General features: G+C 40.7%; 2 pseudogenes; both read left to right on the top strand.

Annotated features, from left to right (window-relative positions):
* The first annotated feature begins 262 nt into the window (after positions 1-262).
* On the top strand, positions 263-1,885 carry LOC149265910 (C2 and GRAM domain-containing protein At1g03370-like; annotated as a pseudogene).
* Positions 1,886-3,182: 1,297 nt separating this feature from the next.
* Positions 3,183-13,166, top strand: LOC149265909 (magnesium-chelatase subunit ChlH, chloroplastic-like; annotated as a pseudogene).
* The last annotated feature ends 1,439 nt before the right edge of the window (positions 13,167-14,605 follow it).

Here is a 14,605-nt window from a genome sequence, read left to right as displayed (position 1 = left end):
CTGGCCTGCGCCCCTGGACGCGGGTTCTGTATGGTATACCTGCGGGGACGCACTTGCTGAACATATTTCCTGCGTCCTTCTTGATTTATCACCTGAATGGGTTTGCCATCAAGGACAACACCTGAATCATAATGCCAACACTACTTTCATCATGGATATCATGTCCATAAAGGCCAAAAGTAGTTTGATTATAGTAGCACACCAGAAGTGCAAGGAAGTTCAAAGCTTCGGGTGGAAAATCAAAGCCCATTTTCAAAGGAAGATGGATCCCCAATCAGAATGGAATCTTATTGTTAGTTACATTGGGGTTTTTACCTTAGTATCTACATTATTTTCTTTGGAATGTGTCCTTTTTCACATCTTCCTAGCCAATCCCAGTGTGATGGATGGCTTGGAATTTAGTGGGTTATATTTACCTGATCCTTTGGGAGAAGTTATTACATGTGGGTTACTTGTTCTCCATGTGGACTGTATTTTCGAGATGATTTCACATTTCATGCATGCACAATTCCAAAAGGGTAAGACAATATGTCATTCATGCTCTGAGTCATTTCAGTTCCTAGAGCTCTTATTTAGATAAAAGTAAGATTGGCAATTGTTAAAAAACATTTTGGTTTCTCAAACTTATTCATGCCTTGATTATAGCTGGTGATCATGGAATTAAAGCACAAGGAGATGGATGGTTACTAACAGTCACCCTAATTGAAGGAAAGAATTTATCTATTGTAGATGCTACTAGTTATTCAGATCCATATGTGGTATTTACTTGTAATGGGAAACCATAAACAAGTTCAAGGAAACTGTAGACACTGGATCTTGAATGGCATGGTAAAATGTCATAAAACTATAATGATATCTTGTGCTTAGTATTCTATGCTTTTGTTCATGATTTCTATTCTAACTTTCATTATCCGAATAATTATGTAGAAATATTCTAATATGATGCGATAGAAGAGCCTCCTTCTATGATGATTGTAAAAGTCTTTGACTTTTAAGGGCCTTTTGTTGAGGCTACATCTCTAGGGTATGTTGAGATCAATTTTCTCAAATTTACTTCATAGTAACTGGTTGATTTGTGGATCCCACTTCAAGGAAGACGAGCACGAGCTTTCCAATCGAAGTTGCAAATTAGGATATTTCTGACAAAATAAAAACTGTCCTGATGTGGTTACTTTATACATAACAAAGATGGAAACAAAAGTTGGAAAAAAGGTATTCATCTTTCAATATTAAATCTCAAGTAGATACTTGTCCTTTCCTTGGCATACGTATAGTTCAATGCATTTATCTATTTGTTTGGACATAATGAGAATCAGAAAGAATTCTATGCAGATTTCCTGGTGCTCACCTCAGACAAATTCAACATTCCAGAAGTTATTTTCACTTCTAAGTGAGGAGTTTTTGATTAATGATTTTTCTTACTACTTGAAATGTAAAAGACCTCTTCAGGTTTATATGCCCCACTTAGATACATTTGCATGAGTTGTTTCAAATAATAGACTAGAACATGGGTCTCAAGTGAATTTATGTTTTGCAGGGTCGCTTATTCTTATCTACAAGGATGCTAGGTTTCTATGCAAATCTCTTTGGACATAAAACCAAATGTTCCTTCCCGTGGGAAGATATAGAGGAAATAGTGGAGTTGCCTCCTTCCTTAGCATCAATGGGTAGTCCATCTCTGGTCATATTCCTTCGCAGAGGTAGAGGCCTTGATGCTAGCCATGGTGCAAAGTACAAAGATGAAAAAGGAAGATGCAAGTTCCATTTTCAGTCCTTTGTTCCCTACAATGTTTCAATCATGTATATATTGAGTTCTTTTCTCATCATAGCAACCATACATTTTCCTCTGTCACTTGTAAAAATGGCAGAAATAATATTGGATTAACCAAAGAGGATTGATTTGCATGAATTCCAATAAAGAAAATTGAAAATAAAGAGTGGATGTGCATGCATTTGAGACAAGCTAATTTTTTTATTTTGAACAAAGCTTGAAATATATTTCTTGTATGATTCTTGAGAAACTACAATTTATATGTCAAATAGGAAAATCACAACACTATTGAGGAATAGGGCATTGAACCAGAAGATGCAAATAGTAGAGGATGAAGAACCGATAGATTCAGGGGATCTCCAAAATGAAGATTCTAAATATTTTTTTGGTGTTGAGGAACCGAGCATGACTAAGGTCCATTCACAAAAATTACCATTCAGCGTAAGTATCTCAATTCATGAGGCATTACCCTATTATACATTCCTATGAATTAATCTTTCTGATATTTAGGTTTTGCTGGAAAAGTTTAAACTTTTGTGTTGATGGTTTGTTTTGGTAATATCATGCTACCTCATTGATATAATAAACAATGAAACTCAACAACGTGCGAAAAGTGGCTCTTACTAATTCAATATTACTTGTTGCTCAGAAAGACATCCATACTAATATTGTTTTTGCAATTCCTAATGACAGGTTGAGTCACTCATGGATTTATATGATAGGGGTCACTTACACAAAGAGATAATGGAGAAATCTGGTTGTTTGAACTACAAAACCATAACATGGGAAATTTACAAACAAAAGGTATATCAAAGATAGATTTGGTACAAGTTCAATAGAAATGTTTTTGGGTTTGGTGTAGAGATCACAAGTATCTAGCAAAAGTCAAAGCTTGATAATGGAAATGGTTGGATTATTGACAAAGTTCTTACCCTTCATGGTGTGCCTTTTGGAGACCATTTTCAGGTGCTTCCTCATCTCTTTGATTGCACCCATTCCAAGATCCTTCAAGACAATAATCATTACTAGGTAAATAATTGGATTTGAAAGCCTCTGCCTGCAAGTCTTGCCAATTATCATTTGATTTTCTACTAGAGCACTTGAATGAATCAAGGGACCTAGAAGATAGTTCAGCCTTACAATCGGGAAAAATTTTTCCTGAGATATCACATACATTCTTAGTGCCCATAGTATGAGAGGACGTAGCCTCTTCATCACCAGTAGGATGGCTATCTTGAGAGTCATTGTTGAATTTCAATGTACCTTCTTTTTGGTGAAGATCTCTAGAGATATCTCTCTTTGCAAAGGTGTCACTAGCTGAAGTGTGATCACAGTCAGTCAAGGCCATTTTCTATCTTTGAGGATCCAAAATAGTAATCATGCCTTCTAAGGCATCAGATACCTGGTAACCATGCTCAGTATGTATCAGTTGGGCCAATCCAAAAGTCCTTTATTTCAAATGTTTAAAAGAAATAAGAAGTCATCGAGCTTTGAGTAAAGCATGCTTAAGCTTGTTAGGACCCTACCCAAAGTCCTCAAGTATTTTCCAAGAAACAAGGCTCAAGATGCTAGAGCCTATATCATGAGTTTGCAGTTTTGGTTAGGTGGATCCCTAGAGAATATTGAAAACTTCTTTAAGATGATTTTTGGGTTGTATGTGCCTGCTCTCAATAAAACACAATTGGAGTTTGCTGATCTAGTCGTCTATTTAGACACAGGAATATTGTACCCTTTGGATCCTTGCATGTATGATGATGTTAAAGAGTATTTGAATTGGTATGACACTAGAAAGGATGCAAATGAGAAACTAAAAAACCTAAATGCACCAGTCATTGGTATCACCTTGCAATGAAGCCACATTATTATTGGTGACGATAATCACTATGTGGTTGTTGTGATGGAATTGGAAGCTAGAGGTGCAAAGGTTGTGCCAATATTTTTAGGTGGATTAGATTTTTCCACCCATGTGGAGTGTTTCTTTTATGATCCAATAACAAAGAAATCTATTGTAGATGTTTTGGTTTCCTTGACTGTGTTTACACTTGTGGGTGGACCTGCTAGATAGGATCATCCTCGTGCTATACAAGCTTTGTCCAAGCTTGATGTTCCCTACACTGTGGCCTTGCCACTAGTGTTCCAGACTACATAGGAATGGCTTATCAACACGTTGGGATTGCATCCAATTCAGGTTGCATGGAAGGTTTCTTTTCCTGAGCTTGATGGTGGTTTGGAGCTAATTGTTTTCTCAAGCTATGATGAAAGATGGGTAGGTTTCATTTCTTTTCTTAACAATGTTTCAACAAGTTGATCAATTAGATAATCCATTAATAGTATAACCTGTATAAAATTGTTAACCTTGTTGTGAAACTCAAATTATGATTACATCGATGTCAAAATATGAAAATAGGGGTCATGGTACCATACATATGTAGGATAAAAAATTCTCTTGATCCATTGCAGGGTTCTTTTGAAGTGGTCGTAAAAAAATATTTCTAACTTCTTTATATTGATGTGTAGGCAAGTCCCATGCACTTCATAATTGTTTTGAACAACTTTGTACAAGGGACATCAAGTGGGCTCAGCTAAAGAAAATAACGAGCGTTGTCATGTCAAAATGTCATTTCAATTTATTTTGCATGTTACAACCTAATTGAGATAATTGAAGTTAGGTATAACAAAAGTTTTCATTGATGTAATATATTATTACTTGCATGTTTGCAGGAGGACAAGAAAATGAATGTATATGTATTTAACTTTTCACTTGACAAAGCCAATGTTGGCACTACAACCTACCTCAATGTATTCTCTTCAATTTGCAGTGTATTACATGAACTAAAGACAGATGGATATAATGTAGAAGGTTTTCCAAATACTTCTGAAGCACTAATTATGTTGGGCTTGGAATTCCCCCAAGGCATGTTTTGGGGCTCAAAGCCTAGGTTTTGATCGAATCTTGTTGTAAAGCTCCATAAATTGCGGGCGTGAGGTGCGAAAGTATGATAGAGTCATAAGGTTGTCCGCCATAGTTTATTAATGTAATGTCAGCTGGATAGACCTACCCATGGTTTGCGGACCATGGGATTGTATAAATAGAGTGAGGCTCTAAGTGTAAAAAGAGAGAAGGAAGAAGTAGGAAAATGTCTAAGGGATTAATTCGCAAGTTGAGGTGTGTCTTTGGGTCGTAGGGTAGGAGAAGGCTCTGCAGCTGAGTGCGCAGAGGCCTAGTAGTCTGTAACTGAGTGTGTGGACCCTTGTAGCTGAGTGCATAGGACGAAGTCGAGTCTATAACCAAAGAAGGAATTAATAAATAGAAGTTTTGTTATGATTCTTTGTATCTATTCTTGGGTTAATGAATGATTGATATAATTTGCAAATATTCTGTTTATTTACTGTGCGCACCTGTATGAATGGTTTATGTTGTTAAGTATAACTTAAAGCATGGTAGTAGGCTAATATAATCAAATAACATTGGAATACCAATAAGATCTTGGGTAATAATGCAAAGCACGGCGTTCACCCCCTAAGTAGGGTTGCGCGAAGGCAGTATATCAGGCTGCGAGGAACGGGAAAGTGCGCAAAGCAACCTATGCGCAGGATCAAACCGTGGACCACTTGAACTCATCAGACATCTCCAGGGTGCAGAAAATTGGTTTTAGCACCCTCCCATAATACTTTGGGTGAGACCTCAGTCCACGCTCCGCGGACTATTTCCGAAACGGCTAGTAGTACCAGGATTTGTTTGGCTAACTTAGGTCTAAACCTAGGTCAAGCCCCAATAAGCAAACAAATGGTTCTGTTGCTGAGACCATGATCTGCATAGAGATTTCTGATGTCATATCACTGGAATCGAACAAAGAAAGGAATTGAAGAGTGGTTGCACCGAAAGATTCACGAGTTCGCGGCACAGGAAAATTGGAATCTGCGATTATCGAAGGAAGAGTGGTTAGATTGCTACTTATATATGAAAATCCATGAAATTTTCTTTGCATCCTTTCCCTCTGAGTTGTACGAGTGGATCGCGAAGCTAGCAGATAGTCAAGGAAGGTGTAGGCTCAAAAACCTATTGTGTGGACTCCAGAATTGGTGCGCAGACTGGAAGCATCGAAATATAAGATCGCACATGCTATGGATCACTAGCTCGATCGAATTATAGGAGGATTTATCATTACGTTCGCGGTAGATACTTCAGTCAGCTATAGCGTGGCAGAACGACACTTCCTCAAAGGACCACAAGGTAAGTCTATATCACTGGAATTGAACAAAGAAAGGATATCTAAGCTGTGCAAAACAAGGAATTTAGCAAGCCAAAATTAGAGACACATTCGATCATTGGATATAAGGAAATTGCGATGCTTCTAGGCGAAACCCCCTGGGAGTTGTATCAGAGACTGAAGTGTACAATTCATGAAGCCAATATGACCTTGATGGATGGGAAACACCACCCATGGTTTGTAGCATCGCTAACGCCACATCTATGGAACGCGTTGTCACAGCAAAAGCTAACCACTCAGGCCGAGGCCTTGGAGATCACAATAAGACTACACGAGACCCTGATACAAGATCCTAACCTGGGAGTTCAACAGATCCAAGCGTAGTTGAAAAACTTGTGCCTTGAGATGCAGAGTTTGAAACAAGACAGGACAGCTCACCCATAAGCACTCGAGGATGTATGGTGCATAAAGTGCAAAGGCCAGGGACATGACAAGGACCATTGTCCAGTCTTCACGAACTACTTGGCGAGAGGAGGACCAATGCCATTAATACTAGAGGCACAAGTAGGACCGAGAACAGCACCTACGTTGTGGTGCGTGAATTGTCAAATAGGAGGGAAGCATGCTACAAATAACTACCATCTATTACAGAAGTATACGCAGAATCCCCAGTAGTTGTTTTGTAATTTCTGTAAGTCAGTAGGCCACAATGAGTCCACCTGTAGAAGTTATGAACTGACGATGGATCGGACTCCTACCTAGAGAGTTCAAACCTAAACATGGGCCCTTGATCAAAATGTAGGTATGGCACGCACTGGATTTTAGGGATGTAGATGAGGTCGAGGTGGAATGGGACTATAAAGAGGTCACGGCCAGTTGATATGTTACAATTGCCGAGGGCCAGGGCATTATGCCCGTGATTGTACAAATCCGACGAGACCATCATGCTTATATTGTACCCAATTTGATCATGAGACAGAGGACTATCCGATGGTGATAGTGAGGTTGCGCGATAAAGGAGAACTCCAACCTCCCCCGACTCAGAACCTGTAAATGATGAGGTCTGAGCCGCATGAGGAAGACCCGAATGTAAATATCGTGCTACAAAGTGGTATCACAACAGGAGATGACAAAGGAAAGCAGCCCGAAGAGAGTGCCTGGGTTTGTAAGGCTCCAACAAAGGAACCAGAATTTGATTTAGAATGCACTAAGGAGACATTCATGGAAGCTAAGAAGAGCTTCATGGATGCCTCCACTTCAGGAAGTAAAGATAAACTGGAACTGGAAATGGACCCATCAATGCTCATTACATTTTTGGAGACATGCATGAAGCTACTTCGTGATAGCAAAGCTGTGAAGGGGCTACAAGAACTCATCATTAAATGTGCTAGAACCACGCCAGGAGAACTGTGCGTAGCCCGGAAGCTCAGGAAGCACACAACATGAACATGAAGAGAGATGAGATTGCCCACATAGATCGGGGAATATGAAATGGATCAAGTGATTTCGGATCTAGGATCAAATGCGAACATCATGCCAAAGCAGACGTGGGAGTACATGGGCATGCCTGTGCTGCAATGATCTCCTATTCAATTGCGAATGGTGAACCAGCAAAATATCCTACCTATGGGAAGATTGCAAGGAATAATGGTAGATATCAAAGGTACGAGCACGCTAGCAAATTTTGAAGTGATAGATATTGTTGATGATAGAAATCCCTATCATGTGTCACTAGGAATAGATTGGCCCACTAACATGAATGGAGTGATAAATCTAAAGAAGCGCAAGATGATTTTTGAGAAAAAGTCACTACGCGTAGTGGTACCTTTAGACCCCACGGAAGGATCATGCTACACAGAGCCAATGCACGACTATGATAGTGACGATGATCTAGACTATATCTAAAAGATAACCATGCAGGAGTAAGACTAGATAAATCCAACAACTGATGGCAGCCTCTCGTGGGAGTGCAAAATCTCCTGCACCTTAGATTTGGACGAGGAAATAGAATGATGGCAGAACTGGTTACACAAGGTAACCACACTCAATTGTAACATGATGACAAGGTCGTTGTGCTGCATGGCAGTAAAGGTAAGAGATCTGCCTACATATGACAGGTTGAGTGAGGTGGATGATTTCATGAACAAATTTGAATGAGAAGTACCGAAACAACAACATTTTGAAGCTCTGAAATGCGTATTGCGAGCTATGCCCGCCAGATGGTGTGGTGCGCATCAAAGAAGTTTTTAGGACTGCCACGAATGCAGAAGGATGATGTGCATGTGAATTGGAAAGCCTCAGATGCGGATGAAAGCCGAGTATGACAGGCGAAACAACCCATGCACCCACCTTTCCAAATGGGTACAGGCATATGGTGCACAACCTGCATGAATGCATACCGTCCCTGCGATAGGAAACATGACCGACAAGCAGGAGCAGGCAAGATAGGAGCACAAACAATGACCAGGAAGTATGGTAAGACCAAGCACACAGAAGCATATTCACGCATAAGCTTTTAACAAAGTACGCGAAGCACTGAACACAATCCACCATGTGAAACGAACTGACTGGGACCTGTGCGTACCAGCGGTTCTCTGGGCTTATAGGACCATGTGAAAAACCATAACCGCGTGGGCACTTCTGAAGCTGAAGTATGAAGCGAATGTTGTAATCCCTATGGAGCATGCAAAGCCTTGTCCGTACATAGTAGCACCAACAGATACGAGGGTTCACGAAGCCTAGAAAGAAGGGATCACACAGCCGCAAGAAACAAAATGCATGGGACTTGAGGAAGAAATTAAACAGGGAAACCTTAAAGAAATATTTTCTCAGAAAAAAGCCTAGAATGGTAAGGCAGGGTGTGTGCGATCATGATGACAAGGTTAAGGTATATTGCCATGAATTGATGAGTCTGATGCCTTGGGTTGAACTACATATTGCTAAGAATAATGACCAGGGTATCGCATTGCAAGTAATAAAGTACGAGATGCTGACCATAATAGTAAATGGTAGAGATTCTGTAGGCAACATGATGAATGATCGGATGAAACTTTTCATGGGTGATGCGACCACCTGACTAGCCTAGTGAAGGACAACCTTAGCACTCCAGGTAGTTGGAAGGGAGTGTGGGACTATAAACTATTCTTCCTGGGAGCTGCACGATATTGGAGATGTGCACAGAAGAAAAGAGTCACAAGGTCCGCAATCGTGCACGAGGGGCTGCGCTGCTATGTGGGTTGGCCAGAAACTGATCGTTGAAGTAATTATTCATGATGGGATGCTCGACTTGAGGCCAAATGGAGCGAGCAGCAGACATTTAAGATGCAATTTATGAGAAAAATCTAGGAAAATATTCCGCCAAGGGAGCATTAATGAACCGAATTTGGGGGGAACGGTCAAATTCAAATTCCAAAAGTGCTATAAAATACAAAGGGTTGCCCAGCAAACAACACTTGGTCATTTGCAAATTGAGCGGTCGAACAGAACCCTGATTGTTGTGAGCCGAGTGTTGATTAAGCCCCTGAATTCATGAGTGATAGATTGCTGCACATATACAATGGAAACAACTAAGGATGGTATGGAGATAGTAGAAGTGACTGCCGAGGATGTGCTAGAAGGTGTTGGGATTGTGGAAAAAATCATGAAATCACCACACATGCCAAGACCCAAGAAGGACAAATAAGCAACAGCTCCTGTATGTGTGTCCCCGTGGAACCCGCTGTATAACAAATTGTCGATGGAGGAAATGGGGAAAGCTGTCACTATAGAAATAGACAAAGAAGAAGAAGATCTGCAGGATCTTATCATTGCAGAAGAAGATGATGTAGGCATGGAGGTGGATACTCAACCTACAAACTCTGCAATAAAACCACCCGCCTATGTCCCCCCATGAAAAGGGAAGGCCAAAGTGCCCAAGGACCTAGACGAGACCAAGAGCTCACTCCAAACCCTGCTCCTCCTAGATGGAATTATGTTTGAAGGCAAGCACCTGGGCCACATGCCGAGCCTGAAATTCAAATATTGGGACCACACTGACCATGAGAAGTTCCCTCACCTTGAGATCGGAAACCTCATGAAGCAGAACACCGTGGGGTGGTGACAGCATTAGATCCGCTGAAGTGGTTGCACGGAGTGGAAAAGGCTAGGTTGTTGAACCTACTTTGGGTGCCGCATTTCCACCGCACCCCGTAATCGCATGCCCTAGACATTGAAGAAATCGAGAAGTTGACAACACAAAATAAGAAAGATGATGCCAAGATGCACATCACACAGTTGGCTAAAAAATGAAGGAAGGAAACAACAATAGAAAAAGTGCGGGCAGTGCGGGATGCAGCACAGAAAGTAGCTAAGTAGGAAAAGGCTGCAGCAGCAGCAGTAGCATAGGTAGCAGTAGTGAAGGTGGGCAAGGGCCAAACAATGCCTTTGTAGGAGTAGGAAGCATAGGAAGCAGAAACAAAAGAAGGAGGTGTGGACCCACGAGCCGTGTCAACATAGCTGAAGCACCAGCACCTAATAGAGTGGGTAGGGTCATGGAAGAAGGTCAAGGCCTTGAAATTGTCCATTGACCCTATCACGCTAATCGAGACTGATCTGCATGACATCACTGAGACGGTGCGTGATGTGACCAGTGAGGCTCTCCAAGATTTCATGCAAGAGAACCAGATTGTGTTGGGGTCCCTCAGAGTGTAGTTGCAGGAATTACATGTGCACCTCCCTCAGGTTGGTACCCTTTTGACCAGCCTTGCAATCGAATCCATGGCAGCAGAGCAGATGTTGTGCGCATGGATGTCAAACACAATAGTGCTACCAGAAGGGGCAATGGTGACATCAAATGAGGTTGACAGGCCTTCAGTTAGTGCGTTGAAAGGTCTTGGTGTTAATCTAGCTACCTCTCCGCGTGAGACATTATATGTGTTACAGGATGGGATAACTATAAAGCTGGGAGATAGGGAGAGCCGCGTGCTCCAAGTCCTCAGTGAGAAAAAAATAAATATGGAACAACTAAGCCTGTAGTGCAATGAATTGGTGTCGCAAAATCAACAGATGGTACAGGTGATAGACAATGATTTCCAAATCATCCCGGAGCTAGCCATCCCAGCAGATATACCAGCGGAGGTGTGGATCCACAGGTTAGCAACAGGGGTCCGCAAGGCCAGGGAGGAAATGACAAAGGTTTAGCTTGAGTTGAATATTTAGATTATCGAGTTGTAGTTAAAGTTGAAACCATCCACTCACTTGGAAGTCAAAGAATAGCACATTAGCGCTATCACAGCAGGATTGGAGGAAATCGGAGGTGTAATGCGAGACTGCACTAGCTTGTTGGAAGAATCACTTGAGGTCCTCACAACTCTGTAGGAGGACCCCAACATCTAGCGCTTAGAGACAAAGGCGTGAGAACTCCAACAGTAGTATAACAGTGTCCAAGGAGCTGTGTAGATGGTGGTCCTCACCCAAAGGCTTGCGCGGATGCAGCAGGCTAAAGCATTGAAAGAGTAGGTCGACGTGGCACGACATAAGGAAGCAGTCCTAAAAGCATGTGTCTAGCCTTGGATTGATGAGGCCTTCACCATAACAGCAAACATCGAAGGAAAACTCGCTTGCATGCAAGGGATGCACACATTGACGGAGAGAAGCACTCCCGACATAGAGGTCTTAGAATAGCATATGCAGCAAATCCAACAAGTAGCAGCTTAGTGCGCTGCTGACCTCCACGTAGTTTGAGAACAATTGGAGGGACTCCGCGCAAATATCGTCGCACTGACAAAGTGACTTGAGGGCATGTCACGATGTTTGTGTTGGGGGCCTCTTGGGCATGGAATCCCCCCAAGGCATGTTTTTGGGCTCAAAGCCCAAGTTTTGACCGAATCTTGTTGTAAAGCTCCGTGAATTGTGAGTGTGGGGCACGAAAGTATGATAGAGTCACAAGGTTGTCTGCCCTATTTTTGTAATGTAATGTCGGCTTGATAGACCTACCCATGGTCCATGAACCATGGGATTGTATAAATAGAGCGAGGCTCTAAGTGTAAAAAGAGAGAAGGAATAAGTAGGAAAAAGTCTAAGGGATTAAGTCGCAACTTGAAGTGTGTCTTTGGGTCGTAGGGTAGGAGAAGGCTCTGTAGCTAAGTGCACAGAGGCCTAGTAATCCGCAGCTGAGTACGCAAACCCCTACAGCTGAGTGCGTAGCATGAAATCGAGTCTGTAACCAAAGAAAGAATTAATAAAGAGAAGTTTTGTTATAATTATGTCTATCTAGTCTTGGGTTAATGAATGATTGATATAATTTGCAAATATACTATTTATTTACTGCGTGCACCTATATGAATGGTTTATGTTGTTAAGAATAATTTAAAGCATGCAAGTAGTCTAAGATAATCAACTAACATTAGAATACCACTAAGGTCTTGGGTAATAATGCAGAGCACAGCGTTCAGCCCCTGGGTAGTGCTGCGCGAAGGTAGTATATCAAGATGCGAGGTAAGGGAAAGTGTGTGAAGCAACCTGCACGCAAGATCAAACCGCGGACCGCTTGAACTCATCAGACATCTCCATGGTGTGGAAACCTGGTTCTAACACCCTCCCATAGTACTTCGGGTGAGACCTCAGTCTGCGGTCTGTGGACTGTTACCGAAAGGGCCAGTAGTACTAGGATTTCTTTAGGTAACTTAACTCCGAATCTAGGTCAAGCCCCAATAAGCCAACAAATTGAAAACAAAATTCATGGAAAAGAAGTTAAGTTCAAAAACCCAAATCTTAATAGTGCTTACAAAATGAAAGTGAGACGGTACCAACAGCTCACACCTTATGCTAAGGCTTTGGAAGAAAACTAGGGCAAACCTCTGGGGAACCTTAATTATGATGGGGAGAACTTGCTTGTATATGGAAAAAAATTTGGAAATGTTTTCATTGGAGTGCAACTAACTTTTAGATATGAAGGTGTTCCAATGATGCTTATATTTGCAAAATCAGAAAGTCCACACCATGGATTTGCAGCTTATTACTTATTTTTGGATAAACTATTTAAGGTTGATAATGTCTTTCATTTTGAAACTCATGGATCCCTAGAATTTATGTCTGGAAAGCAAGTGGTTATGAGTGATGTATGTTACGTAAACAATTTTCTTACCTATATGGATCTGAAGAGAGTTCTTTGCCAATTTTTCTTGTGCACAATATTCAGAAGATAAACGGACTTTGGTGGTGGGGTATTTTCACTTTCAACTATAGTCATGAGTGATATTATTAACAAAGATCTGACTTTTTATTTTGTTCTAGATGTTGTTGGTCTGCCTAATACTTTTTTGGATGCCATCATGGTTGATGTCCTCCCTTCTGAGTAGCTTGTATACCACAATGTTTGGATGCTTTGTGCCTTAATAAAATTGGTCTTCAATCTAATAATGATTATTGTTCTCTAAGATTTTTTGTGAATCTTTTTACATTAAAAACCTACTTACTGGATTTGGTAGATGACACTCCTACATCCTTATAATCATCTTCCTTGGATGAGCTTATGCGACATTCTACTTCTTTGAGGGGTCTTGGGGTGGATGTATTGATTGAAATCTTAAATAATATTGCAAGGATTGGATCTGGCGATAAAGTGTCTTCCTTTCTGCAAGAATATGCCAACTCTTCTACGCCTGTTCCCATGGAAACTGATTTAGAACAAAAAATAGTTAGTTGAAACATTTGAGCTAGGGGGTTGATACTTCTGCTGAAAATTTGTCTTCAAATATATAATCCTTTTTCTAGATTGTATAAGCAATGCTACACGTCTCTTAGAGAATAATTTGCATAACATAGATACATATGGGGGTTTTTTCTAAGAAAAATGGTATAGAGGTCGTGCTGAAACTATTTGGTTTACCCCTCTTACCATTATCATTTGTAAGTGGCCAACATGTTGTTGCATATAAGAATTTTTCACCATACCACTCATCTCCTCTCGTAAGGGTTTTGTACTACTATGAGAGAACACATGAAACCTGGAATTGAATTCATGGATTTGTTCGTTGGAACAAAGTTGACATATATTGAGGTAGCACAACAAATGAGAATTTTGAGATGCCTTTCAAGTCTATATGGTGTTTATCCTTTTCAACACATCTACTGAAAAGCAAAACAACAATGATGCCTAAAATTGGTTTTGGGGATGCAAATATTGAAGGATGTAGGGAGGTGTACAAAGAAATAGTTTTGTAGATATCTCTTGTTAATGGTTCAAAAGTAGATGCAAAGAAAGTGGTTGAAAAAGCACCTGCAACTAGAAATTTGGCACCAAATGTAGTAGGTATAGAAGCTGGCAATGACACTAACATAGTTTCAGTTGTTCGGTAAATGAACCTAGTGTCTATGAGGAATGGACCTGCTTCTCATTAGTCCACTGAACCTGAATATTTTTCTATTATACAAACAAAACTTCATTGCCATAGAAGAAGTGACCATGGTATCAAAGGGATTTCAAGAATGTGTCTTGGTTGGCTTTGGAAACATGTAGATGCATCAGATATTGGCATCTCAAGTCCAAAAAATTAAAAGGAAGTCACCTGATTTCCTAGACTTTGAGACTATGAATAAGGTTAAGTCTGCAATGCAATCATTCTATGTGAATCTTGTGAAGGTT

This window comes from Pinus tabuliformis, chromosome 6 (genome assembly GCF_031772625.1).
Source record: "Pinus tabuliformis cultivar Carrire ecotype Pingquan chromosome 6, CPIR1, whole genome shotgun sequence".
NCBI classification, from domain to species: domain Eukaryota; kingdom Viridiplantae; phylum Streptophyta; class Pinopsida; order Pinales; family Pinaceae; genus Pinus; species Pinus tabuliformis.
Note: the sequence above shows the minus strand (reverse complement) of the source record. Positions and strands in the feature narration are given on the sequence as shown.